The following is a 24,672-nucleotide window of genomic DNA, read 5'->3' as shown; positions in this document are numbered from 1 at the left end:
ACGAACGCCTCCCGGGCTTCCCAAACTTCCCGCGAGCTCGTGAACTTTTACACAAAGTCGAGACTCCTCTCCTGACTTTTAGGCTTTTTCTGTAGCTTTATTCTTCTCCCCCTTTATTGCGATCTTCGCTCTTCTCATTCATTTATTTCTGTTGATGAATTAATCCTCGGATTTTCTCTTTCTTTCATTCGGAATTTTTCATACCGCCACGAATATTGTTTTTTCTCTTATTTTCCAATTAATATCCTCGCTCAATCTCTCTCGAAAACGTGACGCGATTCACGCTTGTGTCCTAATATTATTCGGGCTTATTTATACGATTCTTGATTGTTACACGAATAGAGGGAACCTCCGCTGCGGGAGCGGAGATAAAAAAGAGCGCATGATTGATCGCCCAAAAGGTTTAAGCTCGCTGCCGAATCAGCCTCCTGCTCGTATCATTAGACCGACTCCATAAGTAGACAGAGAAAGAGACCGCGAAGGAGGCCGGGAATTAGAGGTTTCTCAATATTTTTTCCCTGCTGATAGATTCGTCGTTTAAATTGAATTAAAAATCCACTTTTTTAGGACACGAGGAAAAATAACGATGAAAAGGATCATCCGTGATTCGTGAACTTTACTTATTTCTTTTCCAAATAAATTTCTATGAATAATGCAGTCAATTAGGAAGCGGGGTTTATTAATGGATCGAGCGAGCATCGAATTAAATGACGGATTTCTCGGTGGCTCTTTCCCTGCCTTTCAAATTCATGAGCCCCGAGGAAAAGGTTTATTAAAAATCCATTATTCTACGAAGGAGCAGCGAGCGAGAAGAGAGAACGATCACTAATTTCTCGATACGTCATATTCTCCCTCCCGAATAGATCGGATTTGAATGCGGATTCACTACTAAAAATGAATTAATAAAGGGGGAATAACTTGGCATGGGAGCAGGAAAAGTTTCATTTCTCAATTTTTCTGGCTGCGCGTACGACGAGGGCAATCCTTCACCGCGATCCGCGTCCCTGCTCAATAGGACATAAACGTCGACCGCGATACTGCGCACATTTTATCATAATGCGATTGTCCTCTTTCCTGCAATTGTAATTTCCGGAATGTAGCCTCAGCCGTAAAGGCTCTCTCGCCGCGCGCGGTTAACTCGAGCCCGTGATATCGTGAATGAAAAACGTGAACACAAAGTTTCAAGTAATTCGTGTCATTTCGCCTCGTCTCATGTATTTAGTGGTATCACGTTAATTTTTTGCGGTTTTCTCGTAACTGCAAACCCTAATAATAACGTCGAGTTAACTTTTCACTTTTTCATTCTCAATTTCCAAAGAAATTTCAACTTTGTTCTTCCCTCATGCTCGACGAAACTGGTTTTTCTTGAAATGACCTTTTTCAAATACTTTTCAAAGGAACCCCTTCGATCAGCCGTGCCCAGTCGATCACTGTTCCTGCGTTTTCCAGTCTTCATATCGACGTTTCCCACAAGCGAGTCGCTGAATATTTGAACGTTCGAATATGCGGCTTTCCGTTTAAATTCGTAAAGCCCTGAAATTTTAAGAGGATCTTAATTGCTTTGGGAGGAAAAAAAAGTGAAGCGCGTCAGTTAAACCCGGCCTTTATAGACCGCTGCATCCGACGTGCCCCGAATGAATATAAAATAAGAAATTTTATTATGTTTTTCGTTATTAACGGGCACCGCTAGGGGTTTGCAATTACGCGGATTAAGAGAGACATTTAAGTTATTAAAGGTAATGCGATTGTTATCGGCGGCGTATTATTGCCATTCGTGCTCAACAAAATCGTTGGCAATTTGGATTATTCATTATTATTGGAGTGCATTATTAATGAGGAGTTGAAAAGGTGGGAGTGGGGGCAATAAAATTAGGTGAATATTGAGAAATGACGATCCACTTGAACGATTTTCCGAATATCGTTGAATTATCCATGTTTTATTATCGATAATAACAATGCAATAATCTCGATAAGAATATTAATTCGTACCCAATTTGATAAATAATTGATTGGACGGAGGCATAATTTGTTGAGTGTATCGTTCTGGGACAGAAGTGACAAGAATTTCTCATAAATTCGTTCGTTTCGTTCCGCTACTTTTTCTCGTCTTTCACATCGTTATTGTCGTGGTCGGTTTTGTGTTCAGCGGGTCGAATAGAAAAGGTAGGGTGGAAAAATATTTCTCATTCGCCTAAGCCTACTTTATATTTGAGTTCGAGATGCAAAAAGTTATGGTTCTTTGTCGAGATGCGCAGAGGTTTCTCGTTTATTCAGATTTTCCTTTTTCGTTGTTGTTGTTGTTGTTGTTGTTGTTGTTGTTGTTTCGTTGGAGAATTTGCGGCTCTCCGTGGGAGGGAGGAGGCGGAACGCGCGAGTATTGCTTATTTCCATTCTCGCTGCTTTAATTCCTCGGGGCGGCGCAAAAGGAGAAGAGAAGTCTTTCGCGTCTTTGAATTCTACTTTCGCAGATGGTTTTCCCCGCGGAACGCACTTTCGTCCGCGTTTCTTTGTTTTCTTATAATCCCCAAACTACCCTCTCGCGAGGATCTTTTTTCCATGCGCCTGGCAGAGCTCCGCGGTATCCGGGGCTCTATCGCCTTCGGAAAATTCATTCGTGCCCGCGTATCTCTCCTTCAGAAGCGCGCAGCAGTTATTTTCCAAGCCCTTCTTACACACCTTCGCGCCTCCTCTTTGTCATCTCATCGTACAAGTAGTTTTTTTTTCCCAACCGTTACAGACTGCTCCTGCTCTCGCGAAGAACTCGAACGCGAGGCTGCACTCGACCTCCTTTTTTCTTTGCGCGCGTGCCTCAACGCGGAAGATTAACGCACTTCTCCCCCAGGATAGCGAGCAAGGGCGCGCTTACACTCTTCTTTTTCTTCTCTCCTCTCGCTCTTTATCTCTCGTTTTTCCTCTTCTCTCTCTTATCTCTCGCGCGCGCCGACTTTTTTCCACCCTGGCCGCGTTCATTCATGTATATATATTTTCACGCGCGATCGTTTCCTCCCTCGTTCTCGTTTCCAGCCTCCTCCCTTGATCATCGTGCCCTGGGAAATAAAAGTGCACGTGCAAAAATAAGAGAAAAAGAGCGCGCGGGGGGGGAAGGGGAGAGGAGGAAAAAAATGGTACGAAACGGCGCGAGAAGGGGACCCCCTCCGGGTCAGCCTCGTCGTCACCCATGAGTTCACAACACCCTGGGGGGGCTTTCGTATAATCCGTGTCCTGGACTCGGGGGCAATTTTTTCTCACTCGTTTTGTTTTTCCTCTCTCTCGCTCTCGCTTTCTTCTTCTTCTTTCTTTCTTCTCGATCCCACCTCGCTCCGTACACCGCGTGCATGCTCCAGTTGCGAATCTTATTTTTATCGCGCTCCAAATCCCTTCAACCCTCGCCGCATATTTCCTCTTTGTTTTTCTCCCTCCCCGCCGCCCCGGAGACACTCTAACAAGCATCGAAAAAAAAAAACGGGCTTTGCAGGAAAAAGAATCCGACGATATTTCTACCTGCAAAAACATCCAAATGAACAATATTTTCCTCAGCGTTTTTTAATGAGCGCGGAAAGCAAAAACTCTACCGAACGCGCCCGCCTACCAGATATCGCTCCCTGTACTTTGAATTCTTCATTCCCTTCTCTCTTTTTCTCTTTTCGTCGCCTCTCCCTCTCTCTCTCTCTCTCTCTCTCTCTCTCTCTCTTCGTCATTGGAATCCGTGTTGCAAATGAGCTTTTGCCATTCACGCGCGCTCTTTTCGCTCCGAGAACTCTCCCGGCTGATGGCGCGGCGGTGCGTTATTCGCTACCGTCTGGACGGTGCGCGAATAAATATAAATAAATTATAGCCGGCGCTCGCGTGTACCACGATATTACGCAGGTGGTCAAACAAAGAGGCCGGAGAATGAGGAAGAGAGAGCAACCTGCGGGAGCGGGAGCGAGAGAGCAGGACCGAGAGAGTGTGGAATGAAAATAAATGTACGAGAGCGAATGATCTTATTGGGAAGAGGCCGAGCGAGCCACCAAATTATTATTATCAAAGTAATTAAAGTAGCAATTTTACATTTATACGAAATTATACGTCTATATTCGCCCTCGGAAAAGGCTCGTTGAAAGAAACGACGAAAATAGACGATTGAAAAAACAGAAACGGGGGGGCGCGAGGGAGAAGCGAGAAAAAAGGCATTGGAGGGTGTCGAGGCCGATCGGCCCAAAGATCCGGTGCATAAAGTGTCTCGTGACGTATATTTCTAAGAGCTGCAAACAAGCCGAGGGAGAAAAGTGTGCGAAGAGTGCGATCTACCCTGGCCCGAGAGTCTCGAGCCCTCCGGGCTTTCAACCCCTTTGCGCAGGGAAACAGAGCAAATCTGACCACGCATCTCGTTCTTTCGTCCCTCTTCTCCGCCCTTTCTTCTTCTTCGTTTTAAAGTTTTTTCTTGATTTTCTCGTAACCAGCGAAGCCCCTCATTCCAGTCGTCGTTCGGTTCGAGATCTCCTCGGCCCGAAAAATATTCAATTTCACCTTCTTCTCGTCGCGGCTGCTGCGTCCAAATAAAGTTTTTACTCGATGACCCACTCGCATAAGCAGCAACGCGGAACCATCGGAATCCACGGCAATATTTGTGGCAAAGCTGATTAATGGCACGAAATACCGAGGGTTCTCGCACCCCCCTGAAATCTCGGGTTTGTTTCCGATGCATACCTCCGCGTATCACAGCAGCGATGTCACAACAGTATACACACAAATACATAAATATATACTTGCCTTTATAAAGATGTAGACGGCAGCGCGAGTCACGTACCTTAACGTGCGGTCTTATTCGTGGGTCAAAGTTATGCTAATCGTATGCCACCCCTCGTGACCCCGTGTCTCTTCTCCCTCCCTCCTTCTCTTTCGTTCTTTCCCTTAATATTTCGCCTCTTTCTCTCTCTTTCCTTCCTTATTCCTCAGAATCGCAAATCCTCGTCTCGAAACTTCCGGTTTCCTCGGCAAGGACGGAAATCTTTGTAAAAACTCCGCAGAGAGACGCGGGCCAGACGGGGAGCGAGCTTTGATTGAAATCCCTCGGCGGACTTTTGATCAAACGCGTTTTTCCCTTAGCTTTCAGTCTCATCTACCGGCTTATGAGCCAGTCGGACAAACCTCGTTTTTTGTGCGTTTTCTTCCGTCCGAGAAAATTGAGTCAACGCGTCGTTCGGAATCTCTCTCGCTCGTCATCCGCGATCGCGAACGTCGAAAAAAGAAGTGCGCGAACGCGTTTTCCGCTCACGGGCGTGTTCCGGACGCGCTCTCGTAACTCGACGCGCTTTAGTCCGCAGCGAGCGATGAAATATCAATTATAAATCGACGTACCTCCGCATACACGCGCGGATACACCGAGAGGAATTTCAGAGAGTCTGCTAGTGGAGTAGTATCGATTGCACAAGGAGAGTTAGCGACTCTGCTCGACTAGAACACGGCACACGACGACGATGGCGACGACGACGGGAATATCGATTCCTCAAGGCTTTGGCGCCGCGAACACGCGAGCCTTCCCTCTCCAAAGTGTACACGTTCGAACGTATGCACGCACATACACGAGGAGAACGCGCATAGAGACACACACGTTGAAATTGGTTGAAGGCAGAGCGGGACGGGCGCGAGCGCGAAAGGAGCGCGGAGCGAATGTTTTTCGCTTCGTCACTCGCAGCTCGCTTCTTCATTATTTACATTTTTTTCCTCTCCGCGTGATTAAAATGGTCTTTGCCCTTGTAGAAACGTCGCGGATTCCAGGCTCGTTGAAAACGAGCTCCGGAGGAGGATAAAGCGGAGAGAAACGCTACTGGAAAAGACGTACGTCCTCCGGATGATGAATTATTCGAAAACGCTTGTTTCCTCTTCCCCTTGCCACGCGCTTTATACATCCGCGCAATGATTATTACGGAGCGCTGCTGCTGCTCCTCCGTAATGAGAGCATAAAATAAGCTTTTGGAAAAGTTACGAAGAAGCTGCTCCCTCCTCGCGCGTCATGAATGGGCGAAAGCGCCTCAATGGCAGACTTAAACTTCGTACACTTATTTCCTTCCGACGCGCTCGCGCGCGTATGTATTCATTGGCATACATTTTCCTCTCCACACTTCTTTGCCTCGCTGTCGCACGCGCGCGCGCGTCCGCGACGTTTCTTTCCCCTTTACTTTTTTACTATCATGAACCGGTCCCTCTTTATTATCTCCCGCGGAGAGTTGTAAAGTTTACGAGCTCCGAAGAGCAACGAGATCGAGGGCGCGGCAAGGGGAACGCAGAAACCGAGAGAAAAGAGATACGATATGTGCGCGCGCCCCGAGAGCTCCAGTTATCAGCCTGCCAAATCGCATCTGGAGTACTGGGACAGGGTCGAGAGGCGGACATATTGCTAGAGAAAGGTCCTCACCTCGCTCCCCTGCCTCCGCGCGCTGCTCTCGCTCCCACACACCGCTTTCTTTATCTTCTTTCTCGAATGTGACAATACCCGGGAGCACTTGGCGCCGCGATAGGAAGAAAATCGGCGAGGGATCTTCCTCATCCCCTCATTTATTTTCTGTATCAAGAGGCCGGGGCCCTCGCCCCACGGGCCAAAGGTCATTGGAGCGTATGGAAATCCGTTCGAGATGAGCCATTATTTGCACCAATTTTTTTTACTCTCGCGCACAGCTCAATCACCGCGATGCCTCGCTCGAACTTTAGTGCTTTTCGATTGGACATTCGACCTGAGCTCCGGACACAACGCGGAGCTTCTCATCTCCCGACTTTTATCGCCCTCTCCGCTTCATCGCAGCGAATTCGATTATTCGCCCTGAATATTCACGTTTTTTTGGTCGTTTTTGTTAGCGCGTTTGCGAATTCAGTCACGGCTCGCTCCTCCCTCTTTTACTTACGAATTTCTCGTGTTTTTTTCCTCAAGGACGAGTCTCACTCGAAGAATTCGGCAACTCTCTCTCTCTCTCTCCTTCGGACTTTGGAGACTCGCTCGAAAAGTTCGCAGTCAATGGCCTCTCCGAATTCCTTATTGCTAGAAATATACTCACACGCGGAAGAAATAAAACGCGCGGACACGCGCAAACAACGAGGGACGAGGGACACGGCGAGATAAAAATTGATGTTTTTTATTTGATATTTCACCTGGAGGATATTCAGCTCACGTAGAAAACGGCGATTGGAAACTTGCTAATCTTCGGCTTCGACGCGTTCGCCGTCAAAGTTGTCGAGTTTCCGCGCGACACTGCAAAAACGAGGGAGAAAAAGCAGCCTGCTCGAGTCCGGAAGCCCTCCCTCCGAGTTGCGCAACATTTCTGTAACCATTTTGCACATCTCCGCGGCCATAAAGATAATTTCCTGCTTGGATTAATCCTCTCGTTTAATCATCTCTCGTTTCGATATTTTTACGTATTTTATTAGCCTCGCGGTTCAGCCGCGGTGCGCTGCTTGCGTGAGATTTTCAAGGTCGTATGCTAATGAGATTGCGCGAATGCCTTTCCCTCGCGCGATCATCTCCCTGCGCCGCTCCGCTCCCCGGGCCCGATCTCGCGCATCTGTACCCGCGATTCTCTCTCGCGCGAGTCCCCCGGCTCGCTCTTTTTCTCCTACAAAGTACCACGACCGAATTCACTCCTCGGATTATGGGAGTCTCGGAATTTCCAGGTATTCACGGCCTTCGCCAACTCTCAGCCTCTCCCCTCGCTCCCTGCGCTCCAGACGATCGCCAGGACCAATGTTCGAAAAAAAAAAAAAACGATATCAGTGAGGCGTTTAACGCGAAACGAAGAATGTATCCTCGCCTATAATATTTTACGATTTCATTGAAAATTCAATAAACTCAAAATGAATTAGCCATTTACGAATAACATTAAAACGAGAATAATTCCACGATTTCACAACTTTTCCTAATCGCGACGTGTCTCTCGTTATCGGTTACAGAGATCGATCCGTTGGGCCCAAAAGTTCATCGCGGGAAAATGAATCGTCCGGCACCGCGCTCGAAATAACACGGTAAGTTGAAATCCATCAATTCTATAAGTATATTCCTATACAAAATGCATTTGGTAATTATTGAAAACTTTGAAAGAGAGTCGCGTCTCCCCGAAAATTCTCCGTGCCACACAAACGTGTCCGATCCCACAGCCGGTGCGAGTATGTGCGCGCGCGCGCGCGTCTGTGTTTGGTCAAGTTTCGCAATAGAGTTCTTTGGCCCGAAGCCGAAAGGGGCGATCGGGAGCGGGCAGTGCCCGGAGGAAAGGATAGTATTGCAAGAGCCGAGGGAAGAAGGAAAAAACAAAATGTTGAAGAGATGAAAAGGAGGGAAAAGGAGCGAGGATGGGGACCGGTCGAAAGATGCCGAGTTCGCCTTGCCGCAGCCTTGCGAACGAGCCAATGATCGTTCCACCCCCCGCGCTTTTCCCTCCTCGCGGTGTAAATATCGTATTGACTCTCTTCGACACACTTGTACCTCAATTTCTGGCTGGCATTACCTCCGCGCTCCTTTCTCTTCAGCCAGGAGAGAAAGGGAGACCCGGAACACGGGCTCACACCGAGCCACGTGCACATGCACGGGCACAATACCGCCATATATGTGCTTACGAATACTCTCGACGTGGGTATAGCTATACACAGCATTGGGACGACGAGGGACACCAAATTCCAAAGAACATTCTCTCTAGTTTCAATGGAATTTCGACAGCGACGCGAGCGAGAATTATTCCCTGCTCCCGAAGCTCCGAGACTTTTGGGACGCGAGCGCTCCGGGCCCACGCAAAGGGTGGCCGCAAAGTTCTCTCGAGATTAGCGAGCTCCGGCTGCGTTTCGAGAGACGGGTCTCGACCCAGATTCGGACATCCGCCTTCGCGAAGGCCCACTCCGGTCGCCGCTTCGTCGATCGCGGCGATCGGAGGAAAAAACGATCGAGGATTTTCTCGGCTGATTTTCAGGACATGCTTTACGTTCGAACCCGCACGAATATGTGCTTTCGTCTCTCTCCTCGAATATCCTGCCTCTGACTTTATTTCATTCTCGAACAAAGGCTATGCGAGAGATCGAGTTGACAGAGAAATTCGCGTTTCGTTTGATACTTTCGAGCTAACAACACCCCCCCGCCTCTTTCGCTCTTTCTTCCCCCGCCCCTCCGGGGCGAGTAAAAAGCACTTGAAAGTTGTACTCGTCGCAGTTCCGAATCCGCGCGCATCAAAACTCCAGCAGAAACACGCCGCATGTTAATCGAGCTTCTTTACTCTCCTTATTCACCGGTGCATTCATACATTATTTAAGCAAATGCGAAATTTGCTTGCTCAGCGCAGAAACGCTACGCTCTCTATGACGTGTCTATGCACAAATATTACATTTGCAGTCTCGCTCGCTTCTTCATACGCGTCTCGGCCTGTGTGCGTGCGCGTGGGCGGCGCACACTGCACCACCCTCGCTCTCGTATCATTCGTCTCTCTTCCATCCTATCTAATATACCGTGGCCGTCGTCGACGTCGACGACGACGACGACGACGACAAGAACGAACGGATGTCGCGATAACACGTTTCAGAGAACGCGTGTGTCATGAACAATGAGACTCTCTTTCTCCCTCTCTCTCTCTCTCTCTCTCCCGGCGTAGTCATTCATGTATGCAACGAAATCGTTCGTACGTATTGCTGCATGTGTGTTGAAAGTTGGGCGGCGAGCTCGACGCAGATATATAGACGCGGCGAAATTCTGACTCGCGTCGTCTTTCGATAAATTTCCCTTCTCGCTCGTCATTTCGAACGCTCTTTATCCGGGATCCTGATTCGTTCGAGTCTCATTATTTTGAGGGGAAAATGATTTTTTTTGCCGGATGGTGATTCAACTCTGGGCTTCGAAGTTAATTTCTTTCTCAAAGTTCGTTGCTCCTATCTGACACAAAATGATACTGATAATGCGACGAATGATCGCATCGCGCGGTTGCTGGTCTTTCGGTGATTCACGTTTCCTTATCTGCCTGCCGAGCTCCCAGAACCTCCGATCCGATTCCCATTGAAGCGCGGGCACTTGATAGCCTCGCTGAAAAACAAACCCCGTTGAGATTCCGCGCTGCTCAGGTAATGTGTTGCAGCGGGAGAGAAACCGAGACGGAGAAACGCGGACGTTGCAACGATACCGCGCGGCGCGACGACGACGCGATATCGCGTTACTCCTCCCGCCAAACTCGCACTCGCCGACACACGCGTGATCGACGCAGTTATTTCGTTTGAAAAAAATCACGGCAAGTGACTACGCGGAGGCTTCGAGTTGCTGGCACACTGGCCAAAAACAAGGGAATTTATAAAATGCACTCGAATGCGAAAAAAACGCGAGTGCGATTCCGTTTCACTCGCTCAGTCGCGGCTCTTCGATCCTCTTTTTTTTCGCTCGTTCGGAAAAAGTGCTCTCAAACATTCTGTTTGCTCAAGCCCTCTTCCCATCCGGGCTCAATCGAATCATCTTTCGAGTGAATCGCAACGTCGAAAATACAGAATTTCATGACTCGAAAGTCCGTTTGAGCGAGCGGGAATGTCGAGCGTCACGTTGGAAAAGTTTTTTACGAAATAACGAGGATTTCGAATCGGCCTGTAAAGCCGAGGCAAAAGAGCAAAACGGATGTTACAACGGAGCGAAAAGTTACGGAGGAGGCGTAATAAACTGGTCCACTCGTGGGCATATGCGCGCACGGGGCTCACCACACTCTCGCGAAAGGAGATTCAAAGTAGTGCACACGCTCTCGAGAGTCTCTCGAGTTTAGGACGCGTCAAGAAAGCGCGACGCGAGCCTTCGGATCGAGTTTATGTCTCATTATTTTCTTCCCATTATTTTTTACAGTTTTATTTTCCCCTCCTCATAATGCAACGGATTTTCTATCTTTTCCCATATTCCTCCGTTCCTCTCTCTCTCTCTCTCTCTCTCTCTCATTCGTCGACTCTATTTTTTCCTTAGAGTGCGTCGAGAGTCTGTGTTATTATGGCGCGAGGAGTATCCGCTCACCTGAGACTCGTCGTACCGTTGGGGCGACTCCTGAAACTTGGGATATCGCGTTACTCGTCGTCAACGCGACAACGACGACGATTCTTAGTCCCCCAAACACGTCTAAATCGAGTCGAGAGAATCCGCGTGCGAAAGAAACTCGAGTAGGTGTAAAGCCGTTGTAGGAAGGAGGTCCGAGAGAGAGAGAGAGCGAAACATTAGAAGAGTCCTCGCATATTAATTGCATTCGTTTTCTCGTCTCCGCTGGCGAAGATCGATCTTTCTGAGAAGCCGTGTCTCTCTCGCCAACGCTCATTTTATTCCCGCCGAACTTGATCGTCTTGAGGATGAAAATCGTACGCGAAATCCTCACCAAAGTTCAGCCTTTTCTTATTTTTTGTTGAAAATACACGGAAAAATTCCCTCCAACGCGTTAAACCACCGAGAAGTTCCTTGCAAGCATCGTCAATTATTCGAGATACCAAAACCTGAAGCTCGTCCTCTCTCCAAAGTTTCGAGTTTCGAACAATGTTTGATTGATGGTTTCGAACAGAGGAGCTGAGGTATCGATCACGATTCAAAGTACGCTCTGGAGAAAGGACTACACATTACAATGAACGTAAAAAAGAAGCGATGGAAAAATAAAAATCGACGAAAAACCGGATGAAAAAACATAAGAAAAAAAAACGATACAAAGCTTGCTAGGCGTGAAGCGAGAGAGTATCGTGTTACCCGGCTCGTCGAACATGGACCGTGGACACCGTTGTGTGTTTATACAGGGTGACCCATCGTCGATGATGTTCCTGGGGAACGCGACTGCGAGAGGAAGCACGAGAGCAGAAAATCCTGATTCCGGCGAGCCTTTGGGAGGAGCCGGCGCGGTTCCTCGTCGCCGGGGAGGCCACCCTGTGAGTCCTCACAGGAATATTTTGGAGCCGGGAAAATCGGAGGCGTTAGAAATGCAGTGGAACGTCGGGGAGGACGCTGCGCGATGTTTGACGAAGCTGTCGAACGTGGACGAGCGTCGTCCGAGAGCCGGCAGCCTCGCCGGACATTGTACTCTCCCAATCTCTGGTGTTTGCTCGCGCTGCCGCTTTGTTAGAGTGCAAGAGACTCTTGCGTTGGCTCAACCAATGGGAAATAATCGAATGGGAAACGGTACTGTCAAGGGCCGCGTACAAATGCACGAGCGAGCGCTGCTTCGATTGCTCGGATCCTCGTAAACCGGCTGCCCTCTTCGCGATGCCCGAGCACCAGTTTCTTCCCTGCTTATTTCGTTCTCTTATTTTCCTATGGAAGAACATTGAGTCACCGCCGCGACGACGACGACGACGACGTCGGCCGGCCACTTCGCTCTGCCACGGAGCGTCTAGCGGAGCCCTTGCCTCCCCCACCCCCTTTACCCAGCCCCTCCCCACTCCCCGGGCGTGTTGTGCGTCACTGCCGTTGCGTCGCGCGGCTCTCCCGTCCCAGCGACCGGGAGTAGCGTTTTCTGCCTTTCTTCGGACCAGTCAGTGTTCTCGCGAACTCCGTGCGAGACGAACGAGCTTGACGCGCGTTCTTCCACATCGCGTCGTCTCGCGTTTTCGTACCACGTGCTCCAACTCTCTAGCCGCGACCAATCCACTCGATTCGTTCTTCCCTCGCTATCTGTCGATTTCTCATCCCAATCGAACGGATTCACAGTGCAGCAAAATAATCGTGCGATTAAAATCACACTCAAAACGGCTATTAATTTTCTGTAATTACGTTATTAAATTTAACTTTCTCTCTCTCTCCCTCGTCCCCCTTTCCAACATATTTATCGCTCTCCCTCCCCCCCCCCCGTTCCCAGGAAATTTCATTACATCGAGAATAATTGATCGTATTATCTCGCGCGATCCCCCCGCCCGCTGAAAATCCGTGACAACGAATACACTCTTTCCTCCACAAATGGTGTGCCGCGCCGAACGATCGGTGGGTTATTAATTTACTTCAATAGAATCCCCCCTGCGTCCTCGACAACGGAGACGAGCGAGACACGAGTGTCCTGGAAAATGCTTCATTACGAGGTTAAATCTCTCGTCAGCCTCCGGTTCATCGGTGTTCACCGGACCCCCGCTTCATATTCGTCGTCGTAAATCTGATATTGATTCAGGCATATTCGTGCTGTGTGGCTAGTGCTCTCGTGCTGTGTTTTAGTGCGTTTACAGTTTGAAAGCGAGCGGGACAGTGTCCACGATCCTCCCGCTCCGTTCCACAAGCACCCGCCAACGAGAATTTCCCACCGAGGATTACCCCTTCAACTTATGAATAAAACGCCGATTCGCCGTTAATTTACACGGTACACACTCAGACGGATTATTCAAACTCAGGATTATGTGCGCGACGCTGATTAGCCTGAATTCGGGCGTCGACGGGTGCTATTTTACCGATTATCCGAGCTGATTGTGCAACTGGTGAAGAAGGAGAGAAAACAGAGGACGATTGCCCCTGGTTGGTCGCCCATTTTCGACCTCGTGGACAGGTAAAATATTCTTTACATCGAAATTCCACTGTGGAACTTTCATTTTCTCCAGGAGTCGAAGAGTATTTTTCACTTTTGGTCGTGACTCTTTTGGTTTATGAGAGCGAATGTACACGTCTCATTGAACCTCGCGTCGCTGCTGCCGCCGATGCTTATCATTTTTCGTCCCATTGGCTCCTGGTAGAAATCCCAGTAAACATTCAAGAGTGAGCTTTTGACGTGACACTTTCAGTCATTCTTTCCGCTCGATCACTGTTCGTGGCAGTGGGAGGCGAAAGAGCGAATTTCTCGGACGAGCGCTCCGGCCGGTCGTGCAACCGTGATTTTCCATTTCTTTGGAGCTCGTTACGAGCGATTCGTTGAGTTTTTTGTCTAGGATATTCGACATTTGGGAATTTTTATCGGTCGAGCGCGACACCGGGGTTGGCGGGAAGGCACGCGTCTCTTCGAAATTTATGCTCGATTAAAATTTGCCGAGCGCGGAGCCCCTGCGGATCACACACTCGATAACTTTTCAAGGTCGTTCCGTTCGATCAGTCGAGTAAACGCGACTTTGCGAAACTTCTCACGCCTCACTTGTGCGCGGGGGTCGTGAATTTTTCATCGATAAATCGTTGCCCAGGGCAGTGCGTTGCCCGAATTTTTGTACACGCCGCCGCGTTCGTTCGACCTGCACAGATCGAATTTCGCGAGTGGGAAATATCCGGGTACGAATCGGAAGAATAAAAGTCGTTGAAAGAGAGAACGGAGAGTCTAAAAATAGTGGGCGCGAAACTGGTAAGAGCGATCGCGGGTGAAGCAGCGAATCGATCAAGTGCGGCTTCCCTCTCTCGCTCTCACTCCCCGTATACACTCGAATTGTTATGAGCATTAATCCTTGGAATTAGGGTCGTTTTTTCAATCAGATACGAAGGAATCAATCGCGGAAATACGAACTCCCGGTTACGTTTCAACCGACTCCGCAATCATCGCGCAACACACTCGTACAAATAACACACACACACACACACACATACACGCGCGGTAATAGAATGACGAAAAGGGATGCGAAGGGGCGAGGAGAAAAGAAGAAAGAGAAACTAGCCACGGAAAATAATTAATCACAATTAGCTCGAGCTACCGCGCGCGCCCGGTCTCGCGCCCATGTTCCTCGTCTCTATATACACTCCGTGTGCGATACCTTTTAACATTTAATTTGCATATAGGACTCTAGTCGTATGCGCTCAGACGCCGCCGTGATCCCGACCTCTCCCTCTTTCCCTCTCAGCTGGCTGGCAAGATTCTCAGCACAATATAAAAAGAGAAACGCGAATGAGCGAGAGAAGGGAACGAACCGTTATTGCGGAACCGATATCCTGCTCTAACAAATGCTCGTATTTATATACGAGCGCCTGTGTCCGCGCCGTATTATAATATACCTCAAGGCTCTCCATCGCGGGAAGCAGCATCGTGCGGGATGCTGCGGCAATAAGAGAGAGAGAGAGAGAGCGAGATGAGCCGGGACGAGGAATAGTGGGAGACGCAATAATCGCGGTATTATATGCATAAAGCAGAGACTCGAGAGCGTTACTCGCTTTCATAGATCATCGGAGAATGTAGATCGAACGTTTCCCTCTGCTCTACACACGGGCACACGGACAGAGACACGGAGGCGGACTAAACTCGTTGGGCTCTGGAATATGGAGACAGCGACCGCAAGATTCTCTCACACCCTCCCTCAATCCCTCCCCCTGCGTGCTCGACGAACCTCGGAACTGGAATATATCTGCTATTGCACACTGCATTACCATTATACATAATTATCGAACGTAATTTCATCCCGGGCTTCGCGAGATTTTGGGGTGGAATTCCATGATTTCTTTGGGGATTATTCGAATTATTTGGGAAGAAACATTCTTGAATGGACGCGCAATTCTATATCGACGTTGCTGGTATTTCGTTGCAGGGGATTCAACTACAAAATTATTTGGAATCTCGAGAGCTTGTAGATATAAAAAATTTGAAAATTTCAACAAAATGTTGTTTTTTATATTTTGGGGTATAAACGAGAATGCTTTATCGGGATGTGCGATCGCGCTCGCGGTGGGAATTTGTACAACGAGAACGTCGCGTTTTTATCGTTCGCGCGTGCTCCTCGCGGCAATGTATTTTTCGCGTTAACAAAAAAAATGTTTCAGCCAATAAATAATTGCAGTAATTCTTAAATTTCGTTTCCTCCCGAATTTGGAATTCGTAGTTTTTCAAAAATTGGTCAATTGCGAATATTATTTTCCTTTGTTTCGTTGGACTCCGACCTCGCAAGCTTCAGCGTCGTTTCTTTTTCCTGCTCAGCCATCCTGTCCAGCGTTGTATTCGTAGATTCCAATACGACACAATGGCTCGCTGCTCCTCGGCGTGTTCGTTCTTCGCCTATGCGAGGGGATAGGCCCGTCTATGAGGATGCCGCGATGGGAGGGGATGAGTGAAACGTGCGCTTAAACACCCAACGTAATTAATCCCCGGATTAGAGACGCGGCGTTGTGAAATTCCTGTATTTCTCTATCGATTTCTCCGGCGTGCTCTTCCTCTTGGATGTGTGTTTCTTTGCGTTGGCGGTTCGCTCTTCCTCGTGCCTTTTTCGTTCTCCTTGTGTCGAGAAGAGCGTCGGTGCGGAGGATACTGCGATAGGAACTCTGATAATTTCGTAAACGTCCGTGCACCGGCTCATAATTCTCAGACTTTTCGATGCACAGAGAGAAGGGCGATGAGTAAAGAGTTTTCATAACGAACGATCGACCTGAACGCCGAACTTTCTCCGGAGGCTCGCGAGCAGGCCCGCGGTAACGCATTCAATAGGAAAGGTCGAGAGTAAAAAAAATGAGGAGCGAGCAGCGGGAGCAGCAGCGGAGGAGAATGAGAAGAATGAAAAACGAGCCGGCGGACGTGCGTTTTTCAGCTCCTCGCTCTCTTTTTCTCACGATTTCTTTCCGAGTCTGCCTTCTCTCGATGCGACGACGTCGCCAAAACTTTTCCGGGGGCCGAGTTACGAAAATACTCGCGTACGATAAAGAGAGAGAGAGAGAGGAGGCGAGGAGTCATTTTCCGAGGGAGCCTCCGCACCGAGAGCTTCGTCTCTCGCACACGCGTGCGCACGCGCCCACCTGCAAACGCATATATCATGCACGATATAGAAAAAAAACAAAGCTCTCGCCTCCTGCCGAGCTCGGGAGGGGGGGCGCTGAGACCTCCGGAAAATCGTCTCTCCCGCATATCCTTTATCATTCTTTTCTGCTTCCATGCTTTCTCTCCTTCGCTCCATCGCTCTTTCCCCCCCTCGTCATATCAGCCGTTTTATTATCACACACGGCGGCAGAGGGGAAATGCGATACCGGAAGAGACGAGCGAGGCCCGTTCTCTCGCTCCGCAATCTTTTTTTCTCCCCCTCACACTCGCTTTCCTCTTCCTCATTCTTTTTCCCTGCGCCCTCTCGTTCTTTCGTCTCCGGTGCGCTTCTCAGTCTCGATAGTCCGCACCCTAAGCTTCTTATCCGAAGCACCGTGATTACCACCCCCCCCAGCGAGATCCGACCTCCTCCCCGGCCCGTTACACCTCGCCCTCTGCTATCTCTATTTCTACCTCGTTCCGTACGCACCCCCGCCGCGATCGTTTCACACCCCGCGCGTATCTCCAGGCGCTCGCACTCGCGCACACCGAACGAATGTGGGAGCGTCGAATGAGTTGGGACTCGTGTCTGCTCCCCTTTTCCGATGCCATAGAAACTGACTAATTTCAGGCGTCGAGGAGGCTCGCGCGTCTTCCTCGCGTCTCGTGTAACTTGCCGGGCGTTGCAGCCGACGGGTTTCTAATCCAAACTCCTGCGCTATCGCCCGGGCGTCTTGCTCTTTTCTTTTGTTTCCTCGCTCCGGGCTCTCCGCGTCGCGAGGTCTCCTCGCCCGACCGTCAGACGCGCTTGTTTCTTATTTCTTATCGTTTAATCACTCCGCAACGAGTAATCTCGAGTCGTTCGATTACCACCGAGGCGTGGATACCGACACGAGTTTGCGCCCGCGAACAATTGTCTTCCAGACAACAAACGAAGCTCCCTCGATTCGATTATATTCACCGCAGTACAAAAACCGACCTTCCATCTCTCGCGGTCGAGAATTCAAATTCGCATTCCCGTGAACTCGCTAGCGAGACGAGCCCTCGCACAGGCCGCTCATGCACTCGTGTACAAAGCTTTTTGCACAGCGAGCACATAATGCATACGTGGATTTGCAGTTGCAGACGACCATCGCCCCCCACCGCAGCAGCAGCAGCAGCAACCCGAGTCCTATAGAAAGAGAGAGTTGATATAATCGCCCGGCGACGAGACTCCGCGGCCTCTCCACTCTTTATTTGTACGTGTATACCCTTGTGTTTATGCTCCGTACAATGGCGAGCTCGGCGCGCTCGCCGAGGCGAACTTCTCGAGCCTCTTTCCCCTGTTTCTCTCGTCGAGGCCCGTTGTGCATCTCGATGCTGCTTTCTGGCAGACGAGGAATTCCAGGTACGAGAGGAAAAGCTTCCAGACACATGAGCCAGCACGATGCAACGTGTTACAAGAGACTTTTGTACGCGCGATTGAGAAAGAGAGAGTTCCTCGCGTCATTGCCCATGGGAATAGGAATTCTTCGAATAATTATCGCCGCGCATCTTTATTAGAATTCATCATTCCCGACCTCTGGCAATATTCTCACGTGACCCAGATCCAGTTCCAGTGTCCTCCGTTCTCCGGGTCTCGTTCAACGATTACATATTCTCCGGAGACTGAAAAATTGCTTTTTCAAACGATCCGGGATCGGGGCTCATCAAATTCTCCTCATTTTTACGACTTTGGTATAGCTTCACTGGCGTCTCAAGCGGAGAACGAGCAATCGGAATGCAAAATGAGTTTTCATTGCATCGCTAATTGTGTACTCGCTCGATGTTTTGTCTGCGCGAACTTTATTCGCTTGCGAAACTCTTTCGAGCCCCCCCCCCCCCCCCCCCCATTCTGTCTTTCCCAGTCCCCGCCTCTCTCTCTCTCTCGCCCTTGCTCATTGTTCACGGCAATTATCAATTTCATTCGCAGAGCCTCACCTCGATCTCTGCTAATGTGGAGATTCGTATTCAGGGTCCTTTGATCGTTATCGCTCGTCTCTCCTGCTTCCAGCACCCTTCCGTTGACAATAGTTTCAGCATGCTTTCCATTATATACGATACGTACATATTATGTGGCTTATGTACACCGAGGCGCGGTGTCTCGTGTGCGTCAAAACCGCGATATATACTCGTGCAGAGCGCTCTCTGACTCGAGAAACAGAGCGAGAGAGGCTCGCGCGCACGTTTCTGCACGGCGATGTGTATACGTGTGTTTATACACCGAGGAGAAAGGAAATGGGAGCACGCTACACGTGGGATGTTCGCCAAAGACGTTGATGGCGACAGTAAGGCATGGCGTTGTGGAAACTTTGGCCAAGCCAATCTCCCAAATTAGTAACGAGTTTCCGGAAGACCCGCGCCCCGGAGGAGTGCAAGGGGGGCTGGGGCCGCGTATCTCGTTGAGCTTCGTCCTGCTCGCAGAAATACAACGAGGGATCCTTTTCATTTTCTGATTCTTTCGAGTCTTTGTTACCGCTGTGCCATTGGCTTCTGCGCTTGAATGAGTATAAGAAACGTTGAGAAAAGCTCGGGAAGAAAAGTTTCTTTCTCGATTCCTTTTCTCTTTTCCCTCCCCGGGAGTCAAGCTGCGAGGTTTTCGCTCTCGCTTTAATCGCGTTTTGCTACTTTTTATTTTCTCCTGACGAGAGTTGCCTTCTCGCCTCCTGCTTTTTCTCTCACGCCCTTCGCGTCGCAATCGAACTTTCCGTGTATCGCTCGCGCTCCTGCGCGCGCGATTCCGGTCCGACCAGGCGCACTTTTCGCTTGATAAATATGTACGCGCGCTCTCCGCTTCGCCTGTACGAACACACGATACGTGGTACGTGGACGCGCTCTGCGTACAAGCACTCGGCCGACGGTTATTACGGCCGGAAGTGAGCCGCACACCTACCGAGTCTTCACTTTTTTTTACTCCCCGCACCGCCCCTCGGTCCTGCCCATCTTTTCAGTCTTTTTGTTTCTCGCGTTTCACTTCTCTCTCAGCTCATGTACCACCACGGGGCTTACTCGCAATCCCGTAGACTCTCCGCCGCGGAGCACCAGGATATAAGACGAATCTGCTGGAGGGAGAAATTCCCGCCTCCTTCACGAGCCTCTCGCTCTCCCTTTCTTCCTCTTTTGTTTCTTCTCTCATCGCTCTCTCCCTCTCTCTCTCTCTCTCTCTCACGCCTCTTATACGCTCTCTCTTTCCGAGTAGCCTTTAGCTTCTAATAAAGATGCCGGTTTCTCTGAACCGTGGCGCTCCCCAGTTATACACTCAATCGGTCCGAGGAAAAGTGTGCATTTTACTCCGTCTTAGGTGTCAATGAGTAGCGCACCCTCCCGCTCGTGCTCTTCGTCCTTCCTTCGCTGTTGCTTCCTTCGCTTCTACGTGACTAAGCCGCCTTCGATCGACTCCGCACTTGGGAAAAAACACCGTGAGAAAATACTGCCGCTCAATGATTTTTATCTCGCGAGCTACGTAGCTCAGGCTATTTTACGATCTCGCAGTTTTCTCTATTTTTCCTCTTTTCAAAATATATTTCTACCGAGCGCGCACCCATTTCCGTGCGTTTTTCTCTCGATTCTCCTCCTTTCGTGGGCGCGCTTCCCTCTTTTATCGCGTCTTTGCAACCCCTTTACTTTGTTTTTGGGTCAATCTCCCGCTCGGGCCGATCTTACCAGGGCTTTTTATCCCTCTTTCCCTCACCTTTTTGCTCTCCGACACGGTCACATTTCCTCTCCCCATAGTACATGATACTCGTCACACGGACTGACGAAAAGCGAACTGAGCGAACCGCGCGCGCGATCTTAATCGACGACGACCAAGGGAGAAAAAAGATCGCGTGTCCGGGCTTCCCGTCACGCGAGGAACCCAGGCCACTGTGTTACGTTTATGATGCATCGCTGCTGCTCGTATACTTGCAGAACATACGCCGCCTCCTCTCACTTGTAATATATTACATGAGAAAATACTTTTCTCTCGATCACGTCGATACCAACCGGCCTCATCGGGCCACTGGGCCATCGTCTCAAACTTCTCTTTATCTCCTTCATTCATCATTCACTTATTACGACTCTTCGGAACGCAAGAATTCTCGAGTGCTCTTTATTATTCGTAGCAGCAGACTTTCGATCTTTGGATTATTGGTATTCGGCACCGTCTCTTCGCCTTTGTCGCTCAATTATTTGAAGAATCTCTCAAAGCGCTCGACATCACCAGCCATTTTTACTATAATATCGATAAAGTCACTGGAAAAGGCGATTTTTCTAGTACTTTATTCAAGAACTTCGATCCAAAAAAAAAACTACTCCAGTTACTTTTCGATCCGCAAGAAACGATTGAACTGATCGCATAAAGTAACGTTAAATTTTTAAATGATTCCTCATTCGACAGGAAATTACGTTCGCAATCGAATTCTCTTCAAAATGTGAAGTCAAGCAGGTGAGCAATTCCTTTAGAAGCGTAAAAAATAGGTATTTTTCGAGAATTTGTTTTAAAGGGGATCGAATAATCTCATCATTTTCAAATCTGGGCATGAGTTTATTACAATAAAAAGTCTGAAGAATCTGAAAGTTATATTTAATGAGTGTCATTCGTTTACTGACGCGTTAAGGCGAAGGATGTACCTAAAAAATGAAGACAATGTGCAAAATTCAACATTTGGGAGCCTTTTATAAACAAAAGTTCGAATTTTCGACTATTTTTCCGACATATTTCACCCCAAAACAGTGATTTGTTTACCTGCCACCTTTCGAAATTAAATTATGTCCTTCCGATAATATTACTGAGGGTAATCTCTCAAAATTTCATCCAGATCGGTCCATAACTTTTTGAGCTACGACACGAGAGCAGTTTTTCAAAAATTCGTTCCGAGATAATCGCCTTTAAGTCAGTATATTCTTTGGGTATCATACTTTCGAAATATGTTTAAAAAAAAAACGATTTTTTCAAAATTCCAAAGGAATTGCTCGCCTCAATCAACTTGTCTGTGTTTTTTTCAACATTCGATGTTGCTGGTCAAAAGTAAATGTTTCTTCCGGAGCGTTTATTTTGGCACAAGAAAATGGGAGGTGCTGCTTAACATCATTGTTGTTTATGAGCTTCTGGGCTGCTGAAGATTCATTGAAACGGCGTCGAGTTTAGTTTTCGTGGGTATATGAGTGCTGGCGAAACAGATATTGAGGCAGAGAGCAACATTTCTCGTACGGATGTTTATATTTGGAGAGAAGAGATGGACGATTATGCTGCTTATTCAATGGAGTGGTTGAACTGGCGATTTTGATCGTGCGAAACGTGAGCGACGTGAACTCTTGAATGGATTTTGGTGGAACATAACGAAGCTGAGGTCGCATTGTTAGCTGGTAATTAATGACTATCCTTTGGTTCTTGCATCGCGGAGAGAAAAATGGACACGGAGTTTCCTCTCTTTGGGATTTGGAGGTTTATCAGTCCTCTGAGATTTGAGCACGTCGGGTACGTGTACAGTAAAACTTCGACATATAGAAGTTTTTTCTTCATTCCTCTCTCGCTCTCGCTCCTTCTCTTATTCTCGTTCTTTGGGCACTAGTCTGATCTAGCGGACCGCGCTATTAAATCTAAGTGGCTTAAGGCCTTAAAGCCTGCCAGGCAACGATAAAAATGGATGAAATTACGTTTCCTGCGGATCTCTCCGCCCCGTGGTCTTACCCAGCGCTCCCCGAGCTCTGTACGGATTTTCGCCAAGAGAGTAAAAAGGAGAGAGAAAAATAAGAGGAAAACGAGCTAAAGCGGGGTAGAGAAGAGGCAAGAAAATCCTCGCCGCCCGCCCCCTGGACGACGACTCTGCACGGAAACTTTTCTAGGATGAAAAAAAGGAGAGAGAGAGAGAGAGAGAGAAAAGCACAAAAAAGATGTAAAGAATAAAAAAGCAAGCAGAGAAATAAGAGCTGCGCTACGAAAAGCGTGATGAAATCAATGCGACTCGGGGATAAAAAAACATACATAGACGCGGACTGAATAAATCGGGTAATTCACCTAGAAACCCTCGGAAAAATGTTGGGCCACAACCTCGTGGAATTTATCACGAAAAACTTATACTCGAACGCGCTATAAATAATATTATCGAAATAATACCACGATGACAGTTGTCTCGAGCGAACCTCCCCTCGCAGCGCCTAGCTCATCGCGTTCTCTGTGCTTTCGACAACCCCCCGGGAAATAAATAACGATGAGAGGGGCACCCCCTCGGCATTGAATGTGGTCCCAGCGTTTTGTCTGTCCTCGACGTTTGCACGATATGCTTCTAGCCCCCTCCACTCTTGCTATCTCTCTTTTTCTAGTCGCACTTGTCTCTCGTACGCTCGATTTTCGGTGCATTTATGAACCCTCGAAGTTCATCGGTTCTATTCGCGAATTTTGTTTTCCTTTTTGATGAACTCTTTTCGAGTTTCATTATACAGAAATATATTATTTTAAGAGTAGCAAAAAAAGGGGGTTGGAGGTAATCGATACGTCGAACGAAGCATCCGTATGTGCTGCTCGCTCGACACGTTTTACCGAATTTATCGAATTCTGCGTCGCTCGCTTGTCGGTGAAACGCAGTGACGCGGGTGCAGCGAGAGACGAAACTTTTCAGCTTCATATTCATTTGATTACAGGGGAAATCAGAAATTCTGTTCGTGGAGGAAAAAGATTTTTTTTAGTACACGCCAACAAGCTCGTTGGGTCCTGACGAATTTCCAAAGGTCAAAGGACCTTCGCAGATTGCATGCGTCGAAACGCTCCATGGGGGAAGGGCTCAACGAAGGGTCGGAGCCGAGACCTTCCTACTTTGGTGATGACTCGCCCTTACAGTTTTCCTATCGAGCCCTGTACAATGTACTACATCAAATTAATGTGCTTCCCGCTACAGGCTTGCTCAGAAAAAGTATTTATTATCAGCCGAATACGAAACAGCATCGCTCTCGCCTCTCGCTGTAGATTTCCAGTCGAGTTTGTATGTCTCCGAAGTTGACGCAGCTGCGCGCCTTCAAACTCACCGCGACGAATGAAATTCGTTTCTCACCAGTCGCCTGCAATAAATCGCGAAAAAAAAGCAAATTTTGTTGAAACCTGAGCAGGTGGATGCTCATTCGGAACAAAAAAGCGTGTTTTTACCGAAACGATTGAAGATACTTTTGCAAAAAAGTCGATTTTTCGGTCGCTTCCTCGCCGTAGGCCTCGAAATAACTCGCCTATTTTCCTCCTGAGCACGCCCACGTTTGAATCAGCCTCTACAAAAAATGGTATCTCGCCTTGTTTCGATACATCCCGGAGGCTTTATACCCAGGGGCTTATTGTCGCTCGCCCCTCAAAAGGCTCTGGCCACAGTATTTTGTACAGACACTGCACGAATGTGGAAGTTGAACATACTCGGCGCAGAGTGTCGTCCCAAATACGTTTCCTTTCTCCGTCCTTTGCTCGCGCATTGCTCTTCGTATTTCTCTCGTTTTATCGCTCTCGGTTGATGCGCGCGGACTCGTCGTGAGTGATGGCGTAACTTTTCTTCAGTACAGTCGTGCTTGAAAATTATTGGCACACGAGTGTAACGCGCGCTCGCGCTCTCTTCCAAGGGGGTTGGATGATTTAGGAAAAAACTGTTGTAACGGGTATAAGCGCGTAGCTTGTTAAGAATAATCGTAATAACGGAGGGTTTATCGTTGAGCATTAAAAGAGCAAGGACAGAGAGCGAGAAGCTTTGAAAGAGTGGATCTCGAGGCAAAATGCGAGAGCGACCGAAGGCCAACGGAGATAGAGATTGTAGGTGCGCGCATGAAAATTATAATGACGATGTACACGAAGAAACAGAAGAGAAAAAGGGGAGCGAGAGAGAGGGAGAGAACGGCTTTGCCTTGAGCCAAGTACGTTCATGCACTCGCGCTTTTACGCATATACGTGCCCGCCCGCTTGCTAAGGGCGAGGCAAAATATGTACTATAGATTGTACAAAGAAGTACATTTGCCCCAGGTACGACATCCGGCTTTGTTATACTGCAATTAGCTCTTTGGCTCCCTCGTGGCTAACGTTAGCGTGCTCCCTTTCTTT

At 48.5% G+C, this 24,672-nt stretch overlaps 1 protein-coding gene across 3 annotated transcripts in view; it reads left to right on the top strand.

Annotated features, from left to right (window-relative positions):
* The window catches only part of PlexA (plexin A), a 147,556-nt gene that overhangs the window by 14,735 nt on the left and 108,149 nt on the right, over positions 1-24,672 (top strand). Inside the window, exon 2 of one of the 3 annotated variants that reach the window (XM_043426038.1) lies at positions 7,921-7,992. The exons of 1 other annotated variant lie outside the window; for it this stretch is intronic. The gene's annotated coding sequence lies outside the window, so the exon portion shown is untranslated. Of the gene's footprint in view, positions 1-7,920; positions 7,993-12,478; positions 13,467-24,672 lie in introns of those variants that run through there. One more of the 3 variants, XM_043426039.1, reaches the window with a different exon arrangement.

Source organism: Venturia canescens, chromosome 8, assembly GCF_019457755.1.
Source record: "Venturia canescens isolate UGA chromosome 8, ASM1945775v1, whole genome shotgun sequence".
In the NCBI taxonomy this organism is placed as follows: domain Eukaryota; kingdom Metazoa; phylum Arthropoda; class Insecta; order Hymenoptera; family Ichneumonidae; genus Venturia; species Venturia canescens.
Note: the sequence above shows the minus strand (reverse complement) of the source record. Positions and strands in the feature narration are given on the sequence as shown.